Below are 27,104 nucleotides of genomic sequence, written 5' to 3'. Positions count from 1 at the left end.
CCCACTCAATTTATGGTCTATGAAAAGCAGAACTGCTTCTGAAACCACCTTTGCAAAATTATGGCTGAGACAGTGAAAGAGATCTAACTTAATTGACTCCATCTTGTTTCTAACCTCCAAGCTGTTCTTGTTCATTCCTGGGTGTAGGCTAAACTAACTTTGGGACAGACTCAGTTTATAGTTTATAGTTTAAAACAAAGATGATAACAGCCCTTTCCCAAAGCAGACCGCCTTCTTGCCTGGGGACTAGACTGCCTTTGTAGGACTAACAAATTAGCCACAAGATTAGAAATTAAGGTTTAGGAGTCATGCAACTGGAGGCTACAAGATTGTGACTCCCACTAAACTGCTCCTAAGATCAGTGCTTGAGATATTTTGCAGACCCTGCACTTGATGGATCAGCTGGCACCACCCAGATTGATTAACTGGCTCATCTGATCTTGTGGCCCCCACCCAGCAACTGACACAGCACAGGAAGACAGCTTTGACTCCCTGTGATTTCATTGCTGACCTGACCAATCAGCACTCCTGGCTCACTGGGTTCCCCCACCCATGAAGTTGTCCTTAAATACCCTGCTTCCCAAATGTTGGGGAGACTGATTTGAGTAATAATAAAACTCCAAAGAAAAAAACAAAAACAAAAACAAAAACAAAACGAAACAATCTACCACCAACAAAAAAACCCTCCAGTCTCCCGCACAGCTGGCTCTGCGTCAATTACTCTTTCTCTATTGCAATTCTCCTGTCTTGATAAATCGGCTCTGTGTAGGTAGCAGGCAAGGTGAATCCCTTGGGCAGTTACACTTCTGATGGGAGAGATCAGAATAATCAATGAGAAGTTTGAATTCAAGGACAAATTGTAAGACACTTATTAAGTCCGATTGTGAAGAGACCTATTTCAAATAGAAAGTAATGCCAAATCTCTTGTCTGGAATTTGATTTTTTCCTACCTTTAACAAATGAATATTTCAAGGAGGGATAAGATTTTTCATAAGTGTGCATGAAAGGTATATTTACCATTTGAGATTAGATGTAAGAAGAATAAACTGAAATTACATTATTGATAAAGTTACTGCAAGATCTTTTAATATGAATTGAGTCATACAGGAAAGTTTGCAAAAGAAAAATTTTGTGAACCAATGTTCAGCTTGAAAAATATGAGCTTATCTGAAGGGCTGAAAATGGAAGAAGAGAGTAACACATGAGAATAAAAATGAAACAAAAAAAGAACTTTAGAATAAAAGGGAAGTGTATTTTAACATCTCCATCCTTTCAATTTTTTTTTTTTTTTTTTTTTTTTGGGACTGAGCTCACTTTATCACCCAGGCTGGAGCGCACTGGCATGATCTCAGCTCACTGCAACCTCCGCCTCCCAGGTTCAAGCAATTCTAGTGCCTCAGCCTCCCAAGTAGCTGGGATTACAGGTGCCCTCCACTGTGCCCGGCTAATTTTTGTATTTTTAGTAGAGATGGTGTTTCACCGTGTTGGCCAGGTTGGTCTCAAACTCCTGACCTCAAGTGATCCACTTGCCTCAGCCTCCCAAAGTGTTGGGATTACAGGTGTAAAACACCACATCCGGCCTCCATCCTTTAAATTTTTTTAAAGTTTCCTCTTTTGTTCTTTTTATGTCTTTAACATTTTAATTTACATACGTAACTCAATAACTTTATTTCTTTTACAGAAAAGCATCTTTTTGAATTCTGTATCTAAAGCAGTCAGTTTTGGTAAACTATATTTTCCTAGAAAATTCTCCATTTCATCTAGTTTTTCAAAGGTATATATACAGAGGTCTGAAAAGTAGTCTCATTAAAAATTTTTTCTATTTGAATTATTATTTCTGCTATGTCATTAATTTTATGTATTTGTACTTGGCTTTTTTTCCCCCTCAGTTAGGTTAGCTAGTGCTGTAACCGTCCAATGGATTCACCTTGCCTGCAGGTAGCCAATTTATCAAGACAGAGGAATTGCAATAGAGAAAGAGTAATTCACGCAGAGCCGGCTGTGTGGGAGACTGGAGTTTTATTATTACTCAAATCAGTCTCCCTGAGCATTTGGGGATCAGAGCTTTTAAGGACAACTTGGTGGGTCAGGGGAAGCCAGTGAGCCGGGAATGCTGATTGGTCAGGTGAGAGATGAAATCATGAGAAGTTGAAGCTGTCCACTTGTGCTGAGTGAGTTTCTGTGTTAGGGCCTCAAGATCAGATGAGCCAGTTAATCAATCTGGGTGGTGCCAGCTGATCCATCAAGTGCAGGGTCTGCAAAATACCTCAAGCACTGATCTTAGGAGCAGTCTGGGGGGGTCAAAATCTTGTAACCTCCAGCTGCATGAGGCCTAAACCATAATTTCTAATCTTGTGGCTAATTTGTTAGTCCTACAAAGGCAGTCTAGTCTCCAGGCAAGAAAGACGTTTGTTTTGGGAAAGGGCTGTTATTGTCTTTGTTTTAAACTATAAGCTAAGTTCCTCCCAAAGTTTGTTCAATCTACACCCAGGAAGGAACAAGCACAGCTTAAAAGTTAGAACCAAGGAGGAGTTGGTGAGGTTAGCTCTCTTTCACTGTCTCAGTCATAATTTTGCAAAGGTGGTTTCAGTGCTTTGTCTATTTTGTTGATACTTGAAACAATCAATATTTTGTTTTCCTAATTAGATCCACTGTTTTCTGTTGTCTCGCTCATCGATTTCTGTTTTCATATTTATTATTTTTATGAAAGAAGTTAGAATTAAAATCAAGCCACTTATGTCAGACCCTGACAAAATGAAGCCAGGGAAGGCCATGAAGGGAGGGTTCTTGTGCCTGATACGAAGACTATCACAAAAGACTGCAAAAACCACACTTTGCACAAAGGCCATTGAAACCTTACACAAAAAATATTTTTGTGAGAACGTCTTCCCAGCAACTGCTTGTCCAACCTCGGACCGACACTACCCTTGTTATTGATGCTTGTGGCCAAGGATAATTGTTTCAGAGACACAGATGTAAGTGTTTTTGATTTAAAAACCCTTCTCTTCCTTTATCTCTGTGAATACGTTCATAGTTTACTATGGCACAGTGTTCCACATTAAAATGCCACATTAAAATCCACATTAAAATAAAATACTCCCAAATAAACTTACGCCTTTTTAAAAATAAAATTAAAAAAATAAAATAAAATAAACACAAGGTCTCACTCTGTCACCCAGGCTGGAGTGCAGTGATGTGATCATGGCTTACTGCAGCCTTGACCTCCCAGGCTCAGGTGATCCTCCCACCTCAGCCTCCCAAAGTGCTGGGATTACAGGCATGAGCCACTGTGTCCAGCCAAACTTATCTTTGGAGTATTGTAACCGAGCGAGTTATAGAGAAACGCCACACTCTGAGACTAATTCAGGAGTCCTTTATTGCTGGCAACCAAGAGACAGCTAGAGCTCAAAATTCTCTCAGCCCCGAAGAAGGGGCTAGATTTTCTTTTATACCTTGGTCTAAAAGGGGAGGGGGGAGCCTAGCTGAAGCAATTTTTACAGAAGCAGAACAGGCAAAAAGTTAAAAAAAAATTAATGGTTACAGAGACAGTTACAGAAAAATAAACAGTTCCAGGTGCAGGGGCTTTAACTGTCACAAAGAGATAATGCAGGTGCTTTGGGTACCATCCACCGAGCACATCCCCAGGAGCTGCTGGTACAGCTTGCCTCAATATCTTATCAGTAAGTGCATCCTGGATGTGTTTGGAGTTAGCTTGCACTAGTTATGCCCTTAAGGGAGGGGGGTAAGGGGGGCTGCAAGTGACGAAACTAAAATGGAGTCTGTCCAGCTCTCTCAGCTAAGGGAGACAATCAGGTTAAAACAAGGTAGGGTATCACAGGAGAATCTCTATTATTTAGGTTGACTTTTTTATAAGTACTGTGTGCTAACCAGTTGCACCACTGGAGCCACTGACTTGTGCTATATTTTAGTTTACTTTGTTGTTGTTGTTGCTGTTATTGTTTAGCTTTTATGAGTTGGGAATTTAGTTTTAAAACAAATTCTTTCCTTTATATTGATAAAGCATTTGAGGCTATGAATTTTCCTCTGATAACAGCTTTAAATATAGCCCATAGATTCTGAAATGCAGCATTTTCATTATTATTAATTTTCATTATCATAAATTATCATAAAATGTATAATTTTCATTATCAATAATAATGAAACATAATTATCTCAGTTGCAAATTTCCTTTTTAACTAACAGCTGTTTAGAAGTATTTTTCAGTTTAAAGTTTTTATTTTATTTTTAAAAAATTTTATTGAGATGTGACTTACAAATTAGAAATTGTGTATATTTAAGTTATACAACATGGCATTTTCATATAAGTATACATTATGTAATGATTCCCACAATCAAACTAATTAATACATTCATCACCTTGCATAGTTATTAATATTTGTGTGTATGTGTGGTAAGAACACTTAAAATCTACTCCCTTAATAAATTTCAAGTATTATATTTATTATTAACTATGTTTGCCATGTTATACTGTACCCTAGAACTTTTATTCATCTTATAACAGAAACTTGTACTCTTTGACCAACATGTCTCCATTTATTTTGAAATTATTTTTATTTTTATAAAAAAGTTGCAGTGATAGTACAGAGAGTTTTCATATACGCTTCAGCCAGTTTCTCCTATTGTTTATAGGAGACTATCTTACGTTATCATGGTACATCTGTCAAAACTAAGAATCAACATTGGTACATTACTGTGGACTATTCTCAAGACTTTATTTGGATTTGTTTAATTTTCCCATTAATGTTCTCTTTCTGTTCTGGGATCTAATCCAGGGTGCCAAATCACATTTAATTGTCAAGTATCTTTAGTCTCCTCTGGTCTGTGACAGTTAAGTGGTTTTTTAATGTCCCAAAAGAAGGGCCTTTTAGCTTTTTTTTTTTTTTTGAGACAGAATTTCGCTCTTGTTGCTTAGGCTGGAGTGCAATGGCACGATCTCGGCTCACTGCAGCTTCTGCCTCCCGGGTTCAAGTGATTCTCCTGCCTCAGCCTCCCGAGTAGCTGGGATTACAGGCTCCTGCCACCACGGCTGGCTAATTTTTGTATTTTTGTAGAGATGGAGTTTCACCATGTTGGCCAGGCCGGTGTTGAACTCCTGAGCTCAAGTGATCCGCCTGCCTCAGCCTCCCAAAATGCTGGGATTACAAGTGTGAGCCACCGTGCCTTAACATTCAATGTTAAGTTGGAGCCATCAGTTTTAGATAATTGTGGCTGGAGCTTGGAAAAGAATTACTAACAACTTTTAGATTTTTCTGTACTTTCATCTTCTTCTAATATCAATTTCCATGGAAATTCAACCATTCATACACCAATTAATTCTACCATTCATTTATCTATCCATACTATGATTATTAAATCTTATGCGGTACCTAAACACACCACACCCTTTTGTGTTATTTCTGTTCTTTTCTACACGCTCTTCCCACTGATTGGAGCACCCCTCTGACTCACTGGCTAACTGCTACTTTTTGTTCAAAAATCAGCTGAGAGGGCAACTCATCTGTGAATTTTTTCTTGACTTCCCTCCTCCCAGGCTGGGTTAGGTGCCTCCCTATCTCTTTTTCTACTTAAATTTTTTTTCTTTATTATTTCTTTATTTTTTTGAGATGGAGTTTCACTTCTTGTCGCCCAGGCTGGAGTGCAATGGTGCGATCTAGGCTCACTGCAACCTCTGCCTGCTGGGTTTAAGCAATTCTCCTGTCTCAGCCTCCCAAGTAGCTGGGATTACAGGAGTGCACCACCATGCCCAGCTAATTTTTTGTATTTTTAGTAGAGACGGGGGTTCACCATGTTGGCCAGGCTGGTCTCAAACTCCTGACCTCAGGTGATCCACCCACTTTGATCTCCCAAGATGTTGGGATAACAGGCGTGAGCCACCAGGCCTGGCCTTTTTTCTTATTTTCATTTTACATGCATAACCTTTTAAAGTGCCCTTCTTTATACCATCTCTTTGCATGACATTCAAAGCTTCCTAATAAATCTGATCAAAAATTATTTTCCAGCCTAGTCTCTTAACTATACTCTATCACAAGTTTATAGGCAGAATGGCATAGTAGTTGAGAAAGGGCTCTGATATCAGACTGCTGGGACTAAAGTCTTGGTTCTACTATTCCTAGTTGTGTGAACTACCTAACTCTGAGCCTGTTTCCTGATCCACAGGAGATTGTAAGACCACCAACCTCTTGATAAAATCAGGCGCTATGATAAAACGAGGTAATCCACTTAGGAAGTTGTCCTACACATAGTAAATACTCTACAGATTAGCCATTGTTGTTGTTAGTAATAGTAATAGTGAATCTCATGTTGGACTTTGCTTTTTCCTAAACTCTAATTGACATTGGAAGCCCCAAATCTGAAGTACAAGAACTTACTACCATGTTAAAGTTCAACCTAGAGATTAGCACATTTGGCTCGGGGTATCTGTGGATTCTGCATCTGTAGATTCAACTAATCATGGACTGAAAATATTAAGACTAAAAGAACAATACAACAATAAAAATAATATAAATTAAAAATTACAGTGTGATAATAATATAAATTGAAAAATATAGTATGACAACTATAGGCATAGCATTTACATTGCATTACATATTATAAGTAATCTAGAGATGATTTAAAGTGTATGGGAGGATGTGTGTAAGTTATATGCAAATACTACATTTTTTATATAAGGTACTTGAGCATCCATGGATTTTAGTATCCTTGGGGGTCCTGGAACCAATCCTCTCCCATACTGAGGAAGGACTGTACACAGGAAAAATCAAGATTTATATAGTGATATAGGGGAGGAGGCAGTGGACTCAAACCTGTGAAAAATGTCAAAAATGGGTTAGAGCTTAGAAAAACACTGAAGAATAAGAATAAGGTTTATTTTTATGTTTGCAGAGATCAATCAGGCCAGAAGAGACATTGGAATCAACATAGGATTAGTATAGATTAGAAAATTACATGAAGAACTATTTCAAGTTATCCTTAAACAAGGCACTAAATTAGATTATATTGAGATTTATTTTAAGGGACTAAAAGAAAACATCAAAATGTATTCGTTGCTTTATTTCATTTCATAAATCAAATTACTGATGTAGTATAGTACATGTATTTTATGTTTCAACTAAGGAAAAATCCTTAGGTAATTCACATATTCTGATGTGAATTTTATTTCATTTTATTCACATTTTTTTTTTCAGGTAGAGTCTCGCTCTATTGCCCAGGCTGGAGAGCAGTGGCAGGATCTTGGCTCACTGCAACCTCCACCTCCCAGGTTCAAGCAATTCTCTTACCTCAGCCTCCCGAGTAGCTGGGATTACAGGCACATGACACCATGCCCAGCTAATTTTTGTATTTTTAGTAGAGGCGAGGTTTTACCATGTTGGCCAGGCTGGTCTTGAACTCCTGATCTCAAGTGATCCTCCCGTCTTGGTCATCTGAAGTGCTGGGATTCAGGAGTGAGCCATCACGCCCGGCCTATTCACATATTCTGATGTGAATTTTATTTCACAAATGCCAAGTATTTGTGAAATAAAATGATTGGATGGGCTGAGCTCCACAGCCGACTATGATCTTTAAGATTACCTCTACCTCTGATATTCTATGACATTAAAAAAAACCTTCATTTCCCTAAGAAAATTTCTATGGTAGAGTAGGAATAGTAACACAGCAATATCCTTCTTAATGAGCTTTCCTCAGTGGAAGGTCACTTAGAGTTTAATGGGATTAATTTGGCTGACACGTTCAATTTTAAAAGGAATTTCTGTGCTTGTGCCAGCCAGCATGGATCTTGATAGGCAGAAGAGCTCAGATCCTGCCAATTTCACACAGGAGTACAGCTCCTTAAGTCATGACTCTGGCTGAGAAGTTGCCCACAGATGTTGGTTGCTGAGATGAAGAATCCATGGTGCAAAAAGAGGTTCCTGGGCTCCCATGTTGAGCAAATCCTGCTTGTTCTTCAGGCTGTACCAGCCCTGACTCTGGGATCCTCTTCCCAATCTATAATGAAAGGGTAAACAGATTTAGGGGGCATCAGTGTTTCTCTACCTTGGAACTTATGCAGAGGTAAAAACAAGTTTTGTTTTGTTTTGAGACAGGGTTCACTCTGTCACCCAGACTGGAGTGCAGTGGTGTGATCTTGGCTCACCACAACCTCTGCCTCCCAGATTCAAGTGATTCTCCTGCCTCAGCCTCCTGTGTAGCTGGGACTACAGGCATATGCCACCACACCTGGCTAATTTTTGTATTTTTAGTAGAGATGGGGTTTGCCATGTTGGCCAGGCTGGTCTCGAACTCCTGGCCTCAGGTGATCCGCCCACCTAGGCCTCCCCATGAGCCACTGCGCCTGACCTGAAGACAGATTTTATACTAAATAGTTTCATTCCAAAAGGTAAAACAAAATCTTTCTATCACAGATGCAGCCTTGGCAGCCCCGTCTTGTCCCCTCTCCTGTCTGACCCTTCCTGCATCTTCAGGATCAAGTGGGGATCAGCTTTCTGTTGGTGGTGCTCGTGTTCTCAGCAGCAACTGCTCTTTTATCTTCCCTCCTAAGAGGCAGGGCCATTCCTTTTTTAACTCTAGGAGCTTTTAAGTTTTTGCATTTTATGAGCAAGGAATGGCCTTGAGGACTGAGGACAGGGAAACTACAAATAATTCGGGTCAACCCAGTAGAAGCAGATCCCACTGGGGTTCCAAATAGCTTTTGCCCTTGCACTAGAAAATATCTCCAACTAGCTAGGTAGATTCCATTTTTATCTTTTCTCTAAAGCTGTGGGTAAAGGACAGCACACCAGAATAGACCAGGTATTGATTCACGGAACGCATTTCTGTAACTGCCGTGTTTTTGAACATTGAACTTAATCGATTTGAAAAGGCCTTGGCAAGGAATAGAGGCATGGTAATGCCATCAAACTACCTACTGGCCTGGAAGTAGGTAGTACCTGGCTCTGGAAGGCAATATTGAACTGGTTAAGACTTAAGCTGTAGACTCAGACTCTGTTTTTATTGAGACCCCACTTATTATACATATATGTGTTACCTAGGACAGGTACTTAATTTGTCTATACCTTAGTCTTCCCACTGTATGTTCTCAGTTGTAAGTGGGAGCTAAAAAGTGTGTACACATGAACACAGAGAGTGGAAAAATAGATATTGGAGACTCGGAAAAATGGGAGGTGGGGTGAGGGATAAGAAATTCTCTAATTGGTACAGTGTACACTAGGCAGGTAATGTTTACGCTAAAAGCCCACACTTTATGACCACGCAATATATCCATGTAACCAAACTGCACCTGTACCCCTTAAGTCTGTATTTTGAAAAACACCAAAAATCCCATCCCCAAAAGTATCTACCTCACAGAGTTATGATCAGGATTATTTGTTTATTTTGAGACAGGGCCTCAGATGCCCAGGCTGGAGTGCAGTGGCACAATCTCGGCTCACTGCAACCTCTGCTTCCTGGGTTCAAGCGATTCTCCTGCCTCAGCCTTCCCAGTAGCTGGGATTACAGGTGCCCACCACTACCTCCGGCTACTTTTTGTATTGTTAATAGAGACAGGGATGTCATTATATTGGCCAGGCTTGTCTTGAACTCCTGACCTCAAGTGATCCACCTGCCTTGGCCTCCCAAAGTGTTGGGATTACAGGTGTGAGCCACTGCAACTGGCAGATGAAGTAATTTAAATGTTCAATACACATCAGTTATTATTAAGGCACAGACAAATCTTCTTTACCTCTGTACTCCTTATCCTTGAATCTAAGCTTCTTGGGTCTCCAAGTTAAATATTTTATAGCCTACATTAGATTGGAGGAAGGGGTGAGGGAAAGAAAAAGCAAGCTCACAGAGACTTTGCGAAGAAAAAAATAGTCAGGGTAAGGTAAATCCTTTGATGAGGGGTGAGGGTGGAATCAAAGATAATTTTTAGGTTTGGAACTTCAGAGACAAAGAAGATGGTCACACTATAGAGTGCACAGTGCAGAGAGAAAAATGTTTTGAGATAAACATATGGGGTTTAATTGCTGATATGTTGACATTGGTGCATTGATGGGGCATCTAGCTCAAAATAACAAGCGGGCAAATGCAGAAATTGGGAAAATACATTTTTTTTGTTTACTTCTAGAAATTACTAAAAGAAACTTAATATAATATAACTTTATTGACTTCATTTTTAGATACTTTTCTCTGGATTTGGAATAGTGTATAATTTCTTTAATTTTGTCCACCAGCATTTGAAGGCATTTTAAACTAAACTTTTAAATTATGATTTTGAAGGAACTTTACATTATAATTTTGGCAGGGGATACATTTTGTTGTGTTCCCCTAAGAATTTTACCCTTATCTAAATATGCTTTGATCTTTATTTTAACTTAAATAGCAGAGTTTACATTTTCTTGGCACCTGGGCATTCTGACTACGAAGCAGTGTGTTCATTTCTTATTGCTTCATTGATTAGCAACTCAGAAATCTCCCAAAATGGAAGTCCATTAGGAAAATCTACCCCTTTTAAAAGAGATGTTCTGAGAATAATCCTATTAGGCTAGAAGCCTGCTAAACTTACAACTCTAAACACATTTTTCTACAAAGGAAAAAAATCCAAATAGAGTGAATGACAAGTAAATGTTGATAGAAAATGTATATTTAACTTCAGGAAATAATAATCACATTCTATTCAAAAGTCAGTTTTATGCCAGCAAATATTTGATGACCTTTTAAGATCTAATCTTGACATTTAGATAAAAAGTAAAAAAAAAATCAGTCAACTTTAAATATTAGGATCAATGTGTTCTTTAAAATAGTCATATACTTTTTTAAAAAAAGGAAAAATCATCTTTTATATATTTGCGTACATTTAGTAACTCTGATGCTCTTTATTATTTCCTAAAGATTTAGATTTTCATCTGGCTTCATTTTCCTTCCACCTAAAGAAATCCTTTTAGCATTTTTGACAGTGCAGGTCTGTAGGTTATGAAATCTTTTCTCTTATCTGAAAGACAATAGTTTCATCCAAAAGAGATATTTTTTCCTCTTATCTGAAAATGTCTTTATTTGACCTTGATTTTTTAAGGATATTTTTGCTGAAGATAAAATTTTGCATTGAATTAAAAAAATTGTTTCAGCATTTTAACCATACATTGTCCTCTGGCCTCCAGTGTTTCTGATGAGAACTCAGTGGTTTGATTCTCGTTCCTTTGTATGCAGAGTGTGCTATTTTCTTTGTCTGCTGTTAAGATTTTCTCTTTTTGGCCGGGTGTGGTGGTTCACGCCTGTAATCTCAGCACTTTGGTAGGCCGAGGATCACTTGAGATCGCTGAGTCAAAATGACGTTCCACTTCATTATTTTTCCCTGCTTTTCTCCCCCTCCAGTGCTCTCAGTTGGTTGTTTTTCTGTACCATGTTCAGAGTTTATAGTTGTTAATTACTGGAGGGTTGGTTTGATAGGAGCTAGTCAATGGTACTGAAAGATGAACTGTACTGCCCCTTTCCTCACTCCGCAGAAAAAGGAATGGTTGTTCGCATTAAATCCATCATCTTGAGCACTCTCGCTCTTCTTTTATCTAATGTTCCCCTTTTTTTCTCTGTTGCTTTCCTGAAGTAGAGAGTGATTTTGTACAAGTGTAGGATAAAATGTTTGAGCAGATGACAAGAAAGTCTCCCTTCTGAGTCTCTGTTCTTTCCAAATTATTAAACTGCAGGGAATTTGCCCATATCCCTGGGCAGGTAACACTACACAAGAGGGAGTGGGTTGAGCATATTGTGTATATAGATGTGAAATACAGCTGGAGTTTGAATTGCAGAGATTCTTTGAAATCTGCTGCTTCCCCTTATGCCAGGAAGACTAACATTAACTCTTTTATTGGACAACCAAAGGTGATGAGTATAAGAAAATAAATTTATAAAAAATATTAAATTGGTATATGTAGAGCATTTTCATTTTTACTTTTTATTTTTTTAAATTTCCACTCTTATTATAGATTAAAAGGTAAACGTGCAAGTTTGTTACATGGATAAATTGTGTGACGCTGAGGCTTGGGGTTCCAATGCTCTTGTTACCCAGGCAGTGAGCATAGTTAAATTGTGTTTAGATGAACATGTACTCCAAGAAATTTCTTAGAAAAAGGGACATGTGGCTGGGGGTGGTGGTTCATGCCTGTAATCTCAGCACTTTGGGAGGCTGAGGCAGGAGGATCACTTGAGGCCAGGAGTTCGAGACCAGCCTGGCCAACATGGTGAACCCTCATCTCTACTAAAAGTACAAAAATTAGTCGGGCATGGAGGTGTGCACCTGTAATCCCAGCTATTTGGGAGGCTGAGGCATGAGAATCGCTTGAACCCGAGAGGTGGAGGCTGCATTGAGCTGAGATGATGCCACTGCACTCCAGCCTGGGCGACAGAGTGAGACTCTGCTTCCCCCCTAAAAAAAAAAAAAAGAAAAGAAAAGTAAAGAAAAAGTGCCATGTGGTTTAATAAATTTGAAAAAACGATTTGGGGAATAGAAATATAGATTATTGCTGCATACAAATTATAGATTTACCAAGATTAGGAAAAAAATACAGTCCTGTTAGCACTGGTAAACTATGCTGAACATGCTTATTCTTTCTTGGATGATTCAGAAGAAGATCCTTTTGTGTCTTGGTTTCTCTTTCTACATTCTGTGGCTAGATATTTTCATCTATTTCCATGCTTTAAATGGCATCTATAAGCTGATGTCTCCCAAATTTATCTCTTTGGTGTAAACCTCTTCTCTGAGTGCAACAGTCTATAAGGCAGTTCTACTTTTTTTTTTTTTGAGATGGAGTCTCACTCTGTTGCCTAGGCTGGGGTGCAGTGGTGCGATCTTGGCTCACTGCAACCTCCGCCTCCTGGGTTCAAGCAATTCTCCTCCTTCATCCTCCAGAGTAGCTGGGATTGTAGGCATGCACCATCATGCCCAGCTAATTTTTATATTTTCAGTAGAGACACTGTTTCTCTATATTGGCCAGGCTGGTCTCAAACTCCTGACCTTAGGTGATCCACCTGCCTTGGCCTCCCAAAATGCTGGGATTACAGGCATGAGTCACCATGTCTGGCCAGGCAGTTCTACTTTTATGTTTCATAGACATTTCAAAAGTAACATTTCAATCCAGAATTTTTAATTCTATCTTTCATCAAATATATTCTTACCCAGTCTTTCTCATTGCAATAAGTGGCATCAGCATTTTCTCATGCTGGAAAACATGGAGTCGACACTGATTCCCCACTTATATCTAATCTATTAGTGGGTCCTGTTTGCTGTTGTTTCTCTTTCAAAACATATCTTGAACTCATCTATCAGTCCAAGATACTAATATCAATTATAAAGATGGAGGGAAAATGTTCATCACGTTGTTTTCTGAGAAATTGGAGTCTCACAGATTATTCTCATGCCTTAACTTTGCTGTTTTATATTGTTCACTCCTTCATTATTATCTGCATTAATGAAGTATAGGAACTGTAAGATGCCTTGTGATAATTTAGATCAGAATCTGGTCAGAAAGCTATGGCCGTAGTAAATAAAGTTTTATTAGAGCACAGGCAAGCCTGTTCTTTTACATGTGGTAACAGGTTGTTTTCCTGTTACAACAGCAGAGTTGGTGAGTTGTGACAGAGGCTGTATCATCCACCTTGCCTGAAATCCGTACTATTTGATTTTTCATAGACAAGGCCAATTTGCCAATTCTTGATTTGAATAAATGTGATAATACTTTAAAAATATGAAGCTGTAGTGTAAAAATTAAATTAGTGAATGTTTGGGTCATTATCATTTCTTTTTTCTACACCAGATCAGCTTATACTTCTCAGGGGATATCAAGGCATGAGAATCATGAATGGAAAATAAGAGATGAACATCTATTTTCTCTTTTTTTGTTGGCGTCTCGCTCTGTCGCCCAGGCTGGAGTGCAGTGGCATGATCTCGGTTCACTGCAACCTCTGCCTCAAGTGATTCTCCTACCTCAGCCTCCCAAGTAGCTGGGACTACACGTGCATGCTGTAATAACAGCCAGCTAATTTTTGTATTTTTAGTAGAGAGGAAGTTTCACCATGTTGGCCAGGTTGGTCACGAACTCCTGACCTCAGGTGATCTGCCCACCTCAGCCTCCCAAAGTGCTGGGATTACAGGAGTGAGCTACCACGCCCAGCTGTCTTTTCTTTTTTTAAAGGAAAGCATTTGACACTATTATTATAATTGTATTGGATATAAAATATTTAATTTCCTCTGGATGGCCAAATCTCCCAGATATGAAACCTGCGGAAGGCAGAAGTGAGCTTGGAGGACTAGGATGGAGAGAGGTTACTATCCACCAGCATCTGGGGAGCCCAAGGCTTCCCCCAGGACTCTCCTGAGCCTGTGTATCCCTGGAGACCTTTTGAGTATCTTCTGCACCCTTTAACCCCACCCCTAAGTCCTGGGAGAAACGGGCCACATTGAGACATGGGACAGGACCAGATATGCTTGACAGAAAGGCAAGGGGTGGCTTTGAGGCCCAGTTAATATTCCAAAGTAGTAACTTTAGCAAAATTGTATTGGTGTTGAGAAAAATAAAAAATTTCAAGTATGTGGTGCTGTGGCACACCTGCCTCTGTCACGCAGCACCGCAGCCTGTGGGAACTGAGAAGGCAGGAATTGAGAGGGAGGCTGCTTTCCCAACACCAACAGAGCAGAGGAGGAAGGAGGTGATGGAATATGAGGCTAGGAGAAGAACCTGGTAGCCTTGCCCTGAGATGGCCAGAAAACCCTTGGCCTCACCTTGGACTGACCAGGCAGCCCTAGTTTAAGCACAAGGTAGTCAGTCTTTCACTCTTCATGGCTGTGGCAATATTTCTTCTTACTCTTTTTCTCCAGCTACTGCCAAAATGGCCAAACTTAGGCCAAATGTTGCCCAAGAGACCAAAACAGAGGCAAACAGTCTCCAAATATATGTAGATCACGAGCAGAAATCTGAGGCTTGAAGAAAGGGCTGAGAAGCCATGAGCTCTTTGAGGTGTCAAGGGCAGACTCCCATCCCAAGGACTTCCATGGGGAGGGGAAGGAGTGGGTAAGTTCGAGTTTTATGGTCAATATAGTAAATTAATCAAAAGCTTTCACAAAACAAACACCCCAGCCCTTCTGAAGATACGGTGGGGCTGAAAAAACACAAACACCAAGCGAAACAATCTGACCAAGGTGAGCTGTTGCAGTTCAGTCTCATGGGTCCAGCTGCTCAGTGGCCAAATAGAGACTCAAGGGCCTCTTGTTTGCTGTTCTGCAGGTTTACAAGAACTGGTCAGTAAAGCTGGTTTTTCAATTGGTGCTGGATGCCAATCACGATCTCCCATGGCCTGTGGCTTGCAGTACTCCTCAATATAGCTGAAGACACAGGCTGACAGCTCCTGGAAGTTGGTCACAGAGATGAAGGCATTGAAGGACTGGAACTGGGAGTCCATGATACCTCAAAACACACTGACCTTGACTTGGTCAGAGGCCTGGTCCTCCCCTCATGGGGGTTGTCCTGGTGTGCCTTCACAATCTGCTCATAGTTCCCTTTCATGATCTTTAGGGCTGTGAGGTCCTTGCATAGTGTGGACACCTCCTCCTCCTGCATTTTCTTCTCCTTGTGCAAAAACTGAGTGTAGTCAATGGTCTTTTGTAGAACGATGGCTTTGCTGAGCTTTCGGGAGCCAATACAGGAGTCCTGCTGCTGGCATGTGGGGATGATGGTCTGAAGGTCATCACAGCCTCTCTTGATGACATCCTTCCTCTTCTGCTCAGCCTCAGTGTGTGCTCACCACTACTGGTCCTTGTAGGACTCTTGGTGGTAATCACTGTCCTCCTCATCTGTGTTGGGGATGGAAGAGGCACTGGTGGAACCGATGCTATTAGCTCTAGACACTACCATCCCATTGTGGGTGCTTTCTATAAAATACTTGAGGTCTGAGCTTTTGTAGCTGTAGACGTATTCCATCTTTACCCAGCGGTCTTTGGGACAGGCACCTGGCTCCATCATCGTGGACCTACTGGACCAGAAACAAGCCCTATTTTATTTTCTACCTGCCAAAAAGAACTATACATTTTGCTAACACCTCCAGGTGATGATGGTTGATCGAATATTGTAAATAAACATAAATATATTCAATGTTTGATCTTGCATATTGAAACTAATTCTTCTCTCTTTTTCTAATTATACTTTGGACCACATAAGACAATAGTTGATGGTAGAAAGTATGAGTGACATGGGTCAAAAGATCTACGTACCAGGTTCAAATATGTCTCTCATTAAATTTATGACCTTGATCAAGTTGCTTAAACTCTCTGATCCTCAATCTCTCCATCAGTGAGATTGAGACTAAAAACACTGAATCATAGTTTGTACAAAGAAGTGCTGGGTAAGATGGTATGTTTGTGGAATCTTTTTTATTTTATTTATTTAGTTTTTTTTTTTAGAGACAGTCTTGTTCTATCCCCCTGAAGTGCAGTGGCGCGATCTCAGTTCACTGCAACCTCTGCCTCCCAAGTTCAAGTGATTTTCATGCCTCAGCCTCCCCAGTAGCTGGGACTACAGGTGCCTCTCACCACGCCTAGCTAATTTTTGTATTTTTAGTAGAGACAGGATTTCGCCATGTTGGCCAGGCTGGTCTCGAACCCCTGACCTCAAGTGATCTGCCTGCCTTGATCTCCCAAAGTGTTGGGATTATAGGCATGAGCCACTGCACCCAGCCTGTTTGTAGAATCTTATACAGATTTTGGCTCCTAGTATTATTTCTTGGATTACATATAACATTTTGTATTGTAATAAAAGGAAGAACTCTAAAATTTGACCTGTGTTAATAGGTATGAGTGGAGAGCCACAAAATTAAAAACGCAGAGCTTTATCTCACAGGCACATACACATCCACTCCAGATATATTAAACAATTGTATTAGTATGCTAAAATAATAAAACAGTGGGGAAATATTTTTATAAATATTGAAATGGGGAAGACCTTCCCAGGAAAAGCCTCAAACACGGAAACCATAAAGGGAAATATTGATGTATTTGAATACATACAATTTTTAAACTTTAGAATCATAAAATATACCATGAACATAGTTAAAAGACTTTGAGAAAACTGGAGAAAATATTTGCAGATGGAGACAGAGAATGAACACCCACGAAATAGAAGGTGCTATTAAAAATCAGTGAGAGAAGAAAAATAACCCAATACAAAAAATGAAGAAAGGATTTGAACAGAATCCCACTGCATCAAATGTCTAATAATAATGATCATAAAAAGATGCTTAATTCACTCACAAATAGAAATACAAATTAAACTGAATTATCATGTTTCACCCAAACTAGTGAAAACATAAGCATTGATAGTATTTAGTATTTAGATGTGGGGAAAGATCTTATACTGTGTGGGAATGTGAGTTGGTACGGGAAATTGGTAAATTTCCCAAATGGTAAATTGAGGGAACTTTGTCAGTTACTGGTAAAATTTAAAATGTGCATGCTCTCTAAGGAACAATTTTTTTTTTCTTTGAGATGGAGTCTTGCTCTGTTGCCCAGGCTGGAGTGCAGTGGTGTGATCTTGGCTTACTGCAAGCTTGGCGTCCTGGGTTCACGCCATTCTCCTGCCTCAGCCTCCCGAGTAGCTGGGACTACAGGTGCCTGCCACCACGCCCGGCTAATTGTTTTGTGTTTTTTAGTAGAGACGGGGTTTCACTGTGTTAGCCAGGATGGTCTCAATCTCTTGACCTCATGATCTGCCTGCCGCGGCCTCCCAAAGTGCTGAGATTACAGGCGTGAGCCACCGCGCCCTGCCTAAGGAACAATTTTACTTTTAGAAATCTTCCCTTCAGAAATACTCACATAAAATAAAAATAGTAACCACTACCTTAATAATAACTTCCATTTGTTGAACACTTGATGCGAGTCACGGTACTGTGTACTTTGCATGCTATCTCATTCAAATCTCATGACAATCTTGAGAGACACTGAGAGGGAGATAGAAGACAAACCAAAGCATAAGTATAGTGATAAAATAAGTAATTTTTGTGTGTGCATACTTTATTTCTTAAATTGCTATCAAGAATGCATATTGTTATTAGCCGGGTGTGGTGGCAGGTGCTTGTAATCCCAGTTACTCAGGAAGCTGAGGCAGGAGAATAGCTTGAACCTAGGAGGCGGAGGTTGCAGTGAGCCAAGGTCACACCCCTGTACTCCAGCCTGGGTGATAGACCGAGACTCTGTCTCAAAAAAAAAAAAATGCATCTTGCTTTTGTGATTATGTATATTAATTGTTATATAATAAAAGAATATTATAGAAAACAAAATTCATAAAGAACAAATGTGTTAAATACCATTTTGATTTTAACAATGGATGGAATATGTTGGGAGATACCCAAGGACAATACAAGTTCAAACTTTGGATAAGTTACTATGTTATTGGGAAGAGAAGATGAAATGTTTTGAACAACCTGAGACAGTTTATACCAATTGCTAAATCATCTGGTGTATATAGCTTGTTGCCATAGCAATCCAGAGTAGGGAGCCCAGTACATACTTGTTTCTGTGACAGGCAGTCTCTAATTCTTGATACCCTGAATTTCTCTGGTTGATATATCTGATGCTGCCCATATAGTCTCATTCCATTTGTCTGCTTGAGCAGCTGACTCGTCAGTTTCTTCTGGTTTAAATTTAAGTCTGTATTGTTCCTTTCCAATTAAGATCACCACCTAGAGTAACTGCTGACTACACGGAGATTATAGAAAAAGGTGGTGCTTTTAACTGCAAGGTTTTCTGACCCCATTTCTAGAAATACACTTCATCAATAAGTAGAACTTTCCTTTATTGTCTATAAATGGCAGTACAACATACTGGTTAAGAGCACAGACTCTGAACTAGACTTGAAATACTGGCAGCGCCACTTTCCAGCTGTGTGACATTGGCAATTTACTTAACCTCTGACTTTTAATCTCTTCATTCTTAATATGGAGATAATAATAATGGTATCCTCAGGCCGGGCGCAGTGGCTCACGCCTATAATCCCAGCTCTTTGGGAGGTGGAGTGGGGAGGACCACCTGAGGTCAGGAGTTTGAGACCAGCCTGGCCAACATGGTGAAACTCCGTCTCCACTGATAATACAAAAATTAGCCTGGCATGGTGGCACGCACCTGTAACCCTAGTTACTTGGGAGGCTGAGGCAGGAGAATTGCTTGGTGCCACTGCACTCCAGCCTGGGCGACAGAGTGAGACCCTGTCTCAAAATAAATAAAAATAAATAGATAAATAAATAAATAAGACAATGGCACTCTTATGTGGTTGAAGATTGAGTCCATATATGTAAGGTACCTTAAATGACAATGTATCTGGCACATGGTAAATGTTCCATAAGTACTTGCTACTAGAAATAGGCACCTTAATTAAATATTTCTACCTCTTTCCTTTTATTTTATTTTATTTTATTTTATTTTGAGACAGAGTCTTGCTATGTCACCCAGGCTGGAGTGCAGTGGCATCATCTCAGCTCACTGCAACCTCTGCCTCTTGGGTTCAGGCAATTCTCCTGCCTCAGCCTCCCGAGTAGCTGGTACTACAGGCGCCCGCCATCACATCCGGCTAATTTCTGTATTTTTAGTAGAGATGAGGTTTTGCCATGTTGGCCAGGCTGGTCTTGAACTCCTGATCTCAGGTGATCCACCCACCTCGGCCCCCCAAAGTGCTGGGATTACAGGCGTAAGCCACCGCGCCCAGCCAATATTTCTACCTTTTGGGGTTGCTTCCTCTTCATGGAATTAATACTTGCTCATGGAGGCTGTTTCCTCTTTATAAACAGTACCCCTCACTTGTAGCTCCATTCTGAAAAATTCTGACAGATAATTCAGCAGACTAAATGATCAAATCACCCTGGCACATTCCCCTCAGCTGGGCTCTGCAGGGCAGCTAAGATTGGGCACTGATGTTCCTGGCTTCAGTCCTACCCGGGCTATACAGCTACGGCTTCGTACATACACCAGTTGCACTAACTTGGGATGAAAATTAAGTTAAAACCAGTAGAAAATTTCATCCTATGTTTTGGTGGTAAAAGAAGCAAATGAACAAATGAATAGAGGCTGCCAAACAGTTGTCTCACCAACTGTTCCAACTAGCTAACAAGATTAGCTAGGTCATACCTAGTCGTAAAAGAATACTATAAGAACTCAGAAATTCGACATATTTCTACTACTTGCTAGTCATGTAGATAAACAGATGAAAAGAACCATAAAAAAACAAAGAGAAAATAATAGTAGGATTAGAGAGCATGTTATCATCTCATGGGCTCACTTGGCCTTAGAAAGAGGTGTTTATTCATCATGAATATGAATCCAAGGGTCTGAATGGATATAAGAGAACCAAATGTAACAGAAATTTAATATCATTTTTTCCTCTGAGATGAAACATTTTACATTTTCCAGTTTATTAGATAAAATTACTAAACATGTTCTAGACCCTGGAGTTGTAGATTTTATGATGTTGGCTGCTGTGGAGTGGCCATGATTGGTTTTTCAAATTGTTAATTTGATTTCTTTTTAATACATATGGATTTACGTGACCCATGGCAAGAGATTGTAGATTATTTCATTGTATTTATGAGTTTCCTGTAATTTTAGCAAGTTCCATTGTCAATGCAGATGTTTACTCAAAAGGAGAAGAAGAAGAATAAAATCTAAAACCAAGAAAATGCTTTTGAGAATGAATTTCACTATAAGTTTGAATTCAAAGTTATGGAGTTGAGAAATGTATTTTATGTTGGAAAATAAAGATCTTAATAATAGAAATAGCATTCACTAACTTCACTTCTCGATTTTCAATAAACAATGTCAGATCGGCTGAGTGTGATGCTGAAGCTCAAACAGCTAAATACACCATCTTATGACTCATTTCCTTTAGTGAGTCACTGAGTCATAACACGTCTTTGTTCATTCAGTTCTATGCAAAAGGTCTCAATAAACTCCAAAGTACCTTATGTTCTTTGCGACTAGGTAGGGAGGTATATAATGACATTCCCATTTTCTTTATTCTTTTCTTTTTTTTTTTGAGATGGAGTCTCACTCTGTCGCCAGGCTGGAGTGCAGTGGCCCGATCTTGGCTCACTGCAACCTCTGCCTCCCAGGTTCAAGTGATTCTTCTGCCTCAGCCTCCCGAGTAGCTGGTATTACAGGCATGTGCCACCATGCCCGGCTAATTTTTGTATTTTTAGTAGAGATGGGGTTTCACCATGTTGGCCAGGATGGTCTCGATCTCTTGAGCTCGTGATCTGCCCGCCTTGGCCTCCCAAAGTGTTGGGATTACAGGCGTGAGCCACAACGCCCAGCCCCCATTTTCTTTTAAATATATATTAAGTAACTTTGATGGGCAGCCCATAAAATACCATTAAATGTTGACTAGATAGTTTCGGTGGTACAACTTCTCTTTTTTCTCACTTTCCTTTCTTATAAACTCTTTCTCCTTCAAACTCTTTCTACCCTTCACATTAACTTTTCTGCCTCCAGTATAACCCAAGTAAACAAATCTTGGTTGGAACCAGTTTTGCCTATGCCTGAGATCAAGTTTTAAAATGGGGTCAAAAATATACTGCCTCTCAATGGTTACTTTCCTTTACCTACCTGACAATTACTTCACCTGCTTCCCAAATTCAGTTTCCAAATCAAAATAATAATTTTCTCCTCTGTGCTTGTGCTTGTTTGTCATGAGCAAAAACTGCCCCTTCATCAAAACGAATCCATTTGGAGGTAAGAAATAACGTCTGGGAAAGGATAAGCTCTGGGCCAAAATAGCTTCAGCCTTGGCTTGTTCCAAGAGTCTATACAAAGTCATTTTGGAGAATACATCCCAGAGTTTCTCCTTCTTTAGGACAGGGATGACATTATTTTGTGAACCTGTAAAATCCTTGAATGACAATCAGAAGCGTAGCCGGGGAAGACGAGGGAGGATACGTAGTTGTTCTCCTTAGCACATTGTTCAAATGTGGGTTCTTTTTCAACAACACATTTCTGAAGAGTAGCATGTGAATAGGTAAGGCCATGCTGAGAACATGTTAGAAAAAGCAAGACTGTGAGATGGAGAGAAGGTAGTCATGGGGGTGAGGGGATATACTTATGTTGTTCTACCTACCAAGGACACAGATCGCTTACCCTCAGCCCAGCCTGGCCCCAAGAATAGCTCCCCCTAAAGTTAGAATCTAGTTGTGCTTTAAATGACAGCATGGTTGCACAAGGTCATAGATGATCTACTGCTCGTATCAGACCAGTGGAAATCTCTGCTCCCAAATGCAGGTGGTGAATCACCCCTGGAAGCTGCTATGTCAAAAAGAATGACCCTCCAGGCCCCAGACCCAAGTGGGTGCTCTGCTTTGTTCTTTGTCGGACAACTCCCATCGTCGTCCTGTGACTATTTTCTCTGCTTTTGTAAAATGCACTTTTGTGTGTGTGCTGGATAAAACCAGTCTCCCAGCTCCTCCTGAATGATTCCAGTATTGATGAGAAAGTGGTTTATTTCTAAACCCCAGAGGTCAGATCATAGTGTTCTCGAGACTGAGTCATAAAATCAAAGTTAAATGCGTTACCTGTTCCTTAATGAAAAGCATGGGTATGAGACCTCCCAGTAGTTCACATGATTCATGAGAAATAAATGAAAAGGACAGCCTTATGGAATAGTACCAATTCAAATGATCTTTCCTTCTCCTGGTAATTACAAGGCCTCAATCTCATTAAGGCCAACATATTCAATGAAGGAAGATCAGTTTCTATGGAGAGTCATTTCCTTTAAATAGATGAGCTAATAACCGGTACTAATGATAAACGTCTTTTAGCTATGGAAATTATACTTTTCAGTTAGTAGTTTTTTTCCAGTGTGCTACACTCTCTAACGTATCCAGTGTCTCAAAGTGCTCATGAGGTTAGCAGCCATGTGGATAATCACCCTTGTTCTAGAGAGCAGGAGCCTGAGAAAAAGAAAAGTTGGAAAATATTATCTAGGGATGACATACATGGGATGGAAAGTGATAAAATATTAGGTCTGTGACTTTATAATTAAAATTCACCAAATTCTTTCAGAGCCTTTAAAAATAACACATTCTTTCCATTTGACACGTTGCCATTACCTCATGATGGCATTCACCAATAATTTCATCTTGCATCTGGAGATCCTAAGAATAGTTCTAAAAGGTAAAGGAGTTTCATTAATAATTAAATTTCATAATAAGAAACAGACTAAGATATTTCTTTCTTTCTCTCTTGGAAACAGATCAGCTTACAATGCTAAGTAAAATGTGGTCCAAAGATACAATCAGAACTACTATGCATAATTATAGTGTCTATATGTTTGTCAAGTTCTGAAAATGTTTGAATGAGTCTGAAGAGTTTCAGTCTCTTCAAGAAGTATTTGTTCACTATAAAAATTCAGTTTGACTGCTAGCCAGGGTCATTTATCAGAAGTAATTTGTGAATAAAGTAATATGATTTGATATAGAAACACCAGAAGACTAGGCCATGCTTGCTTGGTGCTAAAGTATTTATGTGAGAAAGATTCTAGGGGAACCAAGGATGGAATCCACATTTTCTGTCAAGTTGAAAGTTCTTTCTGATTAGGTAAAATGAAATCTCAGTGAACAGAGGGCTGAGTACTACCTTAGTCATGGTTCGAAGGACTTTAAGTGGAGAGGAGAGGAAAGGACAAGATTTCCTTGTTTAATTGAGAGTTGCTGTTGACAATGGAGAGTTGTTTCTCCAGCTCTCGTCTACTGCCTGGGGTTATTGACCTTGGCTGCTCATCAGTCATCTGGGAAGCTTTTAAAAACAGATGTCTGAGCCTCACCTAGATCTATTGAATCAGAATTTCTGGATTCTAGATCTATTGAATCAGAGTTTAATCTGTAATTTGGAAAGCTCCAGTGGTTATTAGGAAGGGTAGCCTGACTTTAGAACGGATGTGCTAAACTTTTGTGGATGAGTGTGGGCAGCGGCCTACAGCTCTCTCCCCTTAGCCTTCAGTCCTAGGACATCTGAGTCTATGTGTTCTGAAACACTGGGTTTTCTCTGTGAACAGTTAAAAATCCTTCATGTTAAGGGTCCACAGCTTTCCCACTCCCCTGTTCTCTGCTTAGCTTCTTCCTGCTTCGTTCTCTTCTTAGAAGAGAAGGGGGAGAGTGCATTCTCTCTGAAGGGAAGGGAGAGCACTGGGGAGAGGAAAGAAGGACTCGAGGAACCTAGATGGTGGAGCAGGAGGACCTGGGTGAGACAGTTCTTTCTGGGATGGGGGTTTGGGGGCTGCAGAATGTGGGGTGTGGAATGAAAGGCTTCCACGATTAGACAGAGTGAAGTGGAGGTGGAGGTAGAGACTTGGGTACAACAGTTCATGCATTAGGCTTTGTAGACTAATCCTTGGACAATATTAAATATTTGAAAAGGAAGAAAAATGGAGACTTCAGAGTCATGCTTCTTTAAATGTGATTTCTCTCTGGAGTGGGTAATGAGGAAGGTGGGATGCTTTATCAGTTAGAAATGCTGAAAGCATGTGTGGGCTTCTTAACACTATCAAAGATCCAGGTTTTTCCACTCTTTTACTCCATCAGCCTTAGCGTGTTGGCCTTTTGTCGCTATCCTTGCCCTTACACGGTCAGAAGAAGGCATCACAGCCAGTTTCAAGGCAGGAAGAAGAGGAAAAGGGTAGCCAGGAACATGGAACTTGCAAAGTCCTTTTATGAAGAAACAAGAGATTCTGAATCCCATTGGCAGACTACCCCTTTGAAGACTGGCTAAATTGGGTCCTGTTGCCCTTACCAGCTGTGAGGGAGCCTGCAAGAGGGAGTGTTGAGCTTTTCCAGCAGCTATAGCGGAAGGAAGGAAGGAAGGAAGGAAGGAAAGAAGGAAGGAAGGGGAGAAGGGCTAGAATTGCCTGTTGGGTAAGCTAACCAACAGTGTGTGCTATCAAGGGCTAGGCTGGGATGTCACAGCTTCACGGCCTTGCTCTGGAGTGACAGAAAGTGAGCTCCATCAAAAGAAACATGGAAACTACTGTTTCAGAACAGTGATTTTTGGGCCAGGCATGGTAGCTCATGCCTATAATCTCAGCACTTTGGGAAGCTGAGGCGGGAGGATCACTTGAGGCCAGGAGTTCGAGACCAGCCTGGCCAACATGGCAAAAACCTGTCTCTACCAAAAATACAAAAATTAGCCTGACTTGTGGCACACACCTGTAATCCCAGCTACTTGGGAGGCTGAGGCACAAGAATTGCTTGAACCTGGAAGGTAGAGGTTGCAGCGAGCTGTGATCATGCCACTGCACTCAAGTCTGGGTGACAGAGTGACAGCCTCCCCCTCCAAAAAAAAAGAAAAAACAAAAAACCAGACAGAATAGTGATTTTTAAGTTTTCAGTATCTCTTGGAATGTATAGAAAGATGTCTGGGCCTCCATCCCACAGAGTTTGATTTAGTAGGTTTGGAATAACACCTGGAGGTTTACATTGATTGATTGATCATTAGAGACAGGGTCTTGCTCTGTTGCCCAGGCTGGAGTGCAGTGGAGTGATCACAGCTCACTGCAGCCTCAAACTCCTGGGCTCAGGTAATCCTCCCATCTCAGTCTCCCAAGTAGCTGAAACTATGGGCATATGCCACCATACCTAGCTAATTTTTTGTAGAGATGGGGTTCTCACTATGTTGCCCGGGCTGGTGGCGAACTCCTGGGCTCAAGTGATCCTCCCATTTCTGCCTCTGCCTCCCGAAGTGTTGGGATTACAGGTGTGAGCCACCATGGCCAGGCGTTTTACCTTTTTAGTAATCCTCTTAGACGATTCTGATGCAGCAGGTCTGTGGCCCACTCATTCACAAAACTGGGAACACATTAGTTCAGTGGTTCTCAAACTTGCTGAATATTAGAATCACCAGGAGGTTTTAAAAATATCAATGGGCCCTTTTCCCAACTAATTAAGTGAGAAAATCCGAGGTTGAGAGGTCAGCATCATTTAAGGCCTCCCAAGGTGATTTTAATATGCAGTCCGGGATGAGAATCATTGACAGACAGATTCTATTGACTAACAAGCTTCTTGCACAAACAGAGCAGCCAGGGACAGCTGGGGTAGCAGGAAGAAGGCACCAAATTCTCCATGCTGGCTCTTGGACATCTTTGAGAAGAGTGGATAGAGAGGAGAGAGTCAAACACACTCGCAAGCTTGGATAAGGTACGTAGCAACTGATGTGCAAGAAACAAATGGCGAAAGGTGAGGCATCTCAAAGTGGCTCAGTCTTTCATATGTTTAAATACTAATCTTTTGCTGGGCGCAGTGGCTCACGCCTGTAATCCTAGCACTTTGGGAGGCCGAGGAGGGTGGATCACCTGAGGTCAGGAGTTTGAGACCAGCCTGGCCAACATGGTGAAACCCTGTCTCTACTAAAATTGCATAAAATTAACCAGGCGTGGTGATGGGCACATGTAATCCCCGCTACTCGGGAGGCTGAGGCAGGAGAATAGCTTGAACCTGGGGGGTGGAGGTTGCAGTGAGATGAGATTGTGCCACTTCACTCCAGCCTGGGCGAAAAAGCAAAATTCTGTCTCAAAAAAAAAAAAAAAAAAAAAAACCACACAAAAACAAAACAAAACAAAAAAACCCCAAACCCAATTTTTTTATTTATTAAAATATTTTTTCTTTTCATTCCAAAGTAATTTCAAACTTACAGAAAAGTTGCAAGAATAGTACAAAGAACCCATGTACCCTTTACCTAGATCGTCAATACTAAATATTTTACATCAACTTTATCCTGTCTGTCATCCCCTTCTATGTATATTTTCCATGTACATATTTTTTTCTGAACCATTTGAGAGTAGATGGTATATATCAGACCCCCTTTTCCCCTATGTCTTCAGTTTGTATTTATCTGAACTACAGTTCAGCTTCCAGTTTTGCTGTCTCAATACTCTTGGTACGAATGTGCTTTTCCTAGCACAGCTTCAGTCCAGGACTGTGTATTAGATTTAGTCATCTTGTGTTTGTAGTTACTTCCCTTTAATATGGAACAGTGCCTAAGCCTTTCTTTATCTATCAAGACATTTACATTTTTTAAGAAAGAATAAGGGCCAATTTATTTT

At 40.3% G+C, this 27,104-nt stretch overlaps 1 protein-coding gene and 1 pseudogene across 1 annotated transcript in view; one reads left to right on the top strand and one right to left on the bottom strand.

Annotated features, from left to right (window-relative positions):
- SCG2 (secretogranin II) overlaps positions 1 to 27,104 on the top strand; it is a 123,870-nt gene that overhangs the window by 394 nt on the left and 96,372 nt on the right. The window lies entirely within an intron of this gene.
- LOC101126239 (max-like protein X) lies at positions 15,285 to 16,004 on the bottom strand (annotated as a pseudogene).

This window comes from Gorilla gorilla, chromosome 11, assembly GCF_029281585.2.
Source record: "Gorilla gorilla gorilla isolate KB3781 chromosome 11, NHGRI_mGorGor1-v2.1_pri, whole genome shotgun sequence".
Classification (NCBI taxonomy): Eukaryota; Metazoa; Chordata; class Mammalia; order Primates; family Hominidae; genus Gorilla; species Gorilla gorilla.
Note: the sequence above shows the minus strand (reverse complement) of the source record. Positions and strands in the feature narration are given on the sequence as shown.